Genomic DNA, 5,680 nt, shown 5'->3' on the forward strand with positions numbered 1-5,680 from the left:
ATGCATACATAAGTGTATTTATGTAATAATGAGAAGGAAACAAACCAATGTTGAAATTATTCTGGGAAGATCATAGAATCTAAGTAATCACCATACTTTACCTCTAGACATTTTTTTGGAGCGGAATCATCATATAAGGAACTCTTGGTATACCTATCTTGGCAAATTTGCCAATCTCTGATGTGCAGTTTTTAAAAAAAAAATTCCTTGCTGTTATTTCCCAGAGGCAAACTGATCTTTTATGTTAAAACCTAGGCACAAATTAGGGTATGGTCTCAAATTTCTCATCTACAAACAGCTTATCATGGGCAGAAGGTGCTGAGAAGGAGTAGGGTAAACCATAATTTTTCCCCCCAAGAAATATTATTAGCTTCTACTAAGCTGTAAAAGGTAACAGATTAGGCTCTAATGTTTCCCTGTGGACTTTCAGTTTATTGCAAATGGAATATTTTCTAATTTTATTTAGATTCTGATTGTTGTATTCTCCATATGTAAATAAGCACTGAAAAAGATACAAGATTTCATCACTCTAGGTTCTTCAATATTCTCTTTACAGTTAGAGGCTGAAGGAATAGACTATAGGTATGATAAAAGGTAGAAGTGATAAAAGATGCAATAAAATTACAAAATGTCAATAAGAAAAAAGGAAAAAATTAAAAAGAGAAAAATGTGGAGAGTGATATGAAAAATGGAATTTAATTCATGATGTCATCCTGGAAACATAGTGTTTCCACCTAAACACAGGGCAGAGAAATATTTTTGCAGCAGCAGTTATATCAGTGTATGATAGGGATATCAAACTGTGGAATAACTCAGTTTTTTACTCTGACAATATGCCAGATAGGTCCCTACCTCTGAAATCCAACTGAGTTTATAGCAATCCCCATTGACTATTTTGCAAGTTAGAACAAATATCTACTGCAGTTTATTCAGTCCGCTTACATAGGCCCAACCTTAGACTCACAAGATTTCACAATGCCTCTGAGATCATCTGGAAACAAACCAAAAAAACCCCCCCAAAACAAAAAACTCCACTGTATTCCCAGCTGTCTGCCCAAATCTACTATTTTCTTCCATATATCAATAAATCAACAAACATTTATTAAGCATCTATTGTGTGCCACAGCACTGTGGTAGGTATTAGAGATAAAAATACAAAAATGAAACAATCTCTGTCAACAAGTCACTTACATAATATGGGTAAAAAAAATGTACATATCTAACTGCATACCAAAGACACAGAACTGAATGGCAATAGCCTTGAAATCAGGAAGATCTGATTTCAATTCCTGCTTCTAACACAGACTGATTGTGTGAAACTTGTCAAGTCACTTCCCAATGTGGTCTCTTGGCGACCCTTAGGACTAAAAGGTAAGGAGGTGCCAACCTTCATGGATAAAGGAAGTTTCTTCATTTGGGAGTTTCCTGTACCAATAAAATTAGAGGTCTACTCTCTATCCTTGTTTCTAAGTACAAGGCAATTTTGTGGAGGGAAAGGCATTAGAAACTGCGGAAATATAGAAGAACTTCAAGTAGGAAGTGCCAGCTGAGTTGACTTTTGATGATTGTGACAAGGCAGAATATATGTATATATGTATATTATACTCTTCACATGCATATATGCACATATAAATGTACATAGACATATGTGCCTATATGCACATGTGTATATGTATATATGTATGTATAGTTCTTCCTTTGACATGTAGTGGCAATGTCACAACCTCTTAATGATTCAAGAAACTCTCTAGGACTAAATTAGTTAACAATTATTGATCTATATTGATAGAAGGAGTTTTCCTATTGAGAATTTCCTAAGCAGATGAATCACAGGTCTAGACCAATGTGTATGCACAGACATAGACATACATGTAGACACATGATGGCATAGAATGCTTTTAAACTCAGCTGTGATGCTTGTCCTAAAAGAGGATATGAAGATGGTTAAGCTAAGCATAGCAGAAACACATAAAATGACCAAATTTCTGACAGTTCATATTCGTGTTAATGGAACTGGTTTAGGACTCTGGACCAAGGGGAGTCAATACTCTTCTCCATGGAAGCTACAGATTCTGAAATAGTTAGGTAAAGATAAAACTAGGAAGGTAGCTATTAAAAAAATTAATTCTAGCTCTGGGAGTTTTATTTAGCTGGAAATGCTTCCCCATGCAAAGCTGTTTGGAGGGAATGTAGACTACTTGTTTTTATGACTCCTGGACTCTAGAGGGAAAACAAATCACTGAACATTTTATCTTACATTGCAAACTGTCATTTTTGCCAATATCACTTTGATGTGGCTAGAAAACCTGTGGCAATGTACCTCACAGTTCAACCTGAGATTGCTTTCGATTTATATGCGATTCCACAATTATCTATACACCTGGTAAAAACTGGCCTTAGACCTGTAAAGCATAACAAGACAGAAAAATACAAAGAATAGAGACAATCCAGGATACTGTAATGCAGACTGGACCATGCTGTATCAGGAACCCTCATTTTTCTTATACTAGCAAATTTCAGAACTTTATTTCTAGGACAACTTCTTGTTTTTTTTTTTTCTGCTGCTTTCTGAACTAGGTTTAATCCTTCTGAAGGGAGGGGGCACAGATTTTTATTTGTGTACTGTTTCTTCATTTTCTTCTTCTACTTAATGTAGGTGTCAGTGGGGGTATTATTCACAACTACATGAAAGTTTTTTTTTTTTTAAATCTAGTCAGTGATTTTATCAATGAAGGGAGTTACTTGGATAGCTATAAATGTGGAATTGACCATTCTCTATAACTAATAGAGTTTTAAAGAGTTTTCTGGGTAACTAAGAGGTCAAATGACTAAGCAATTTTCACAGTCAGATTGTGTCAAAAGTCATACTTGAACTTAGAACTTCCTGACTTCAAAGTCAGCTCTCTACTGCTGTGTCTCAGGAGAAATAATAGGCACCTAAAATGACCAAAAAACAAAGCTCATAACCTAACAAAAAAGTACATTCACAAATTAGCACTTGTATTAACAGTTAATCCTGTTCCTATATTCAAATAAAGTAGAAAGAAGAACTAAATAACAATCTTTGAGTTCTCCATTTTCTTTTCTAAGTCCCAATAATGTCTCCAAAGATTGCTACTTGGAGGGGGAGGGAAAAGAAAATGTTAGGTCAAGTTCTCAGTTTCTAGTTGTGATTCAACTTTTTTTTTTTTTTTTTTTTTGTATCTCCATCACTTAGTTCAATGATGCCTGGCACATAGCAAGTGCTTAATCATTTTTTTTTTTTTGATTAATCAGTAACTAACAGGAGAATCCTATAACTTGGTAGAAAGAGAAAAGTTTCTGGCCTCTAGAAGTTCATTCTCACTCCAGAGCCATCTTCTTTTTTATGAATGGTTTCTATGAAGAAAAAATTTTATCCAGATCAATTGTGGGAACAAAAGTAAGGTGAGCATCAGAGAAAGAATGACTATGCCTGGTGGAGTGGGGGTAGGAGAGCAGGTAAAGAGTCTGGGGATTGGTGAAAGGAGTGCTGCACCTTAAGAGCAATAGCATCCAGCAATCAGGAGCCTCCTGGCCTCCGTGTACACTTGCAGGTACAGGACTGGGCAATCATGTCCTCATATTCTTTGTGCAGGATGCTGCCACTGGCCTCAATCTGCAGGACACTAATGCCCGTGTACTTGCAAAGGTCTCACTAGGGCCGTGGATACTTCTCTTCAAAAGCTCATTGTTAAGGTTCTGAATGATGGCATTGCTGGGTGAGCAGACGCCAGAGTGTAGCACCCTTGGACAGCCTCCCTTGCAGCAGTTGAAGCTTTACAAGTAGAGGGCGATGATCCAGTTCTCCCAGCCCAGCTGATAGAAGCTAATCTAGAAAGGGTGGAGAGAACACTGGGTCTGCTACGGTGAACTGCCAGATGCCTCAGATCCCACGAGGCCCACCTGACGGACTTACAGGGCCAGGGAAAAAGGATCGGCTTCCCCTAGCTCCCCCACCAAAAGTTCTTGCAGCCCAATTCGTGGCACACTGTTCAAGGTATTGCTGAAATACCGAACCAGGAAAGCAGTGTCAGTGGCCAATGTCTGCCTCCACCCAAGGCCCGATCGTTTCTTGCTGCTGACACCTGACTTGGATGTGAAGGGCTATCCTCCCCTTCTGAGGTCAGTCTTGCTGCTGAATGTAATTGGTGAGATCCATCTCTACCCAGGTTTCGGGCAGAGCAAAGCCCAGGAGCCTCCTCCCAGGAGCAAGGCGCTCTTGTGGGCCCTTGGCTTCACGTGGCAGGAGAGATAGGAGTGAGACAGACGGAGGCTAGGGAGCCTTCGGACAGCAGCCTTCAGCAGCTGGTCCACTCAACGGTTTGGCTGAAGCGGGAAGTCTAGGGTTTGCACGTACCAGGGGCGTCGGGGGGTAAGCGCGCGGCGGCCCACGGGCCTCAACAACCTCATGGCGTTGGCACAGAAGATGCTGTTCTCTGTCGGGCGCCCGTGCCGTCTGCGCTCTGCCAGTCCAGCTCCAACAGGTACCCAAGGGCCGACTGCGAGTCAGCGGCCGACGCGGGGGCTTTGGCCCAAGCTGGAGCAACATGCTGGGCCGGCGCGACGGCATCCTGGGCGCGGACACGCGTCGGGGAGCTCAGCCCCAGGGCAAAGAGCAGTGCCCGTGGGAGCTAGCCCGTGCCCAAGGCGCCCATGGACTGGGAGAGGAGGGTAGGGATCTGCGGTGAAGCCACGGGCTCGCCGGGACCTACACTAGCAGACAGCTGGACTTGGGGCGGGATCGCTGGGGCTGGGGGTCGGGGTATCGTATGGTCTAACCATTTATGGTTAATTTATCATCTCACCTATGTTCCCTAGACTGGCACCTGAATCTCCAATTCTTTAGGGTCCATGTGGACACAGGACCAACTGAAATAGCTTCAAAGATTCCATGCTATTTCCCCTCAACTTCTTACTTCTCAAACTCATACCCTTGAGTCTGCAATACCCGTTCTCTAGCTCAGTAGCCAGAACTGAGACAACACATCATGGATCCAACGAACTTTGAACCAAACGTTTTTTGTGCCTTGCTCCTGACTCTTGTTCCTCAAAGCTCCTTGTCAAGCTATAACTTCAAATACTCTCCAATGATCTTCAGATAACTCATCCTTTCCCCAGAGATGTGACTTTATAGACAACAGATTTCATAATAGAAACATTTAAAATATATTAAAACAAAAAAAACTGGGGGCCTCCTGATGGTTCGTTTCTTCTTTATTAGTACACAATTAGGTTCATTTTTATATTACTTAGTGCTTATCCTATCTCCTAGCTCATAAATCTCATATAAAAATGATATTCCTGATGGTACTGAGGATTGTATATCATCTAAAACCTTCACATCATGCATTTCTTATTCCATTTTTCTCTAATATAGCCCCACTGCACTAGTATCCTCAAGAAGTAAAGTACAGGTAAATCCTCATAAGTGGTCACAGTATTTGAATTTGCGTTATCTGAAGTTACAATTCTATATAGAATATGACAATTATTTCCAGCCCAATGGAAATATGCAAGAAAAATTTTTAAAATAAGTTTTTTATTTGCTTATTAATGTAATAAAACAGCAAACAATAAGAAAATATATCTGATTGATTTGTTACAAAAGAATCTGTTACAATAGAATAATTATAGAAAGTAAATTTTAAAAAATAAAATT

General features: G+C 40.2%; 1 pseudogene; it reads right to left on the reverse strand.

The window, feature by feature from the left end:
* Positions 1–3,541: 3,541 nt before the first annotated feature.
* LOC114038430 lies at positions 3,542–4,950 on the reverse strand (annotated as a pseudogene).
* Positions 4,951–5,680: the final 730 nt, after the last annotated feature.

This window comes from Vombatus ursinus, unplaced genomic scaffold (assembly GCF_900497805.2).
Source record: "Vombatus ursinus unplaced genomic scaffold, bare-nosed wombat genome assembly UNPS02011014.1, whole genome shotgun sequence".
Classification (NCBI taxonomy): domain Eukaryota; kingdom Metazoa; phylum Chordata; class Mammalia; order Diprotodontia; family Vombatidae; genus Vombatus; species Vombatus ursinus.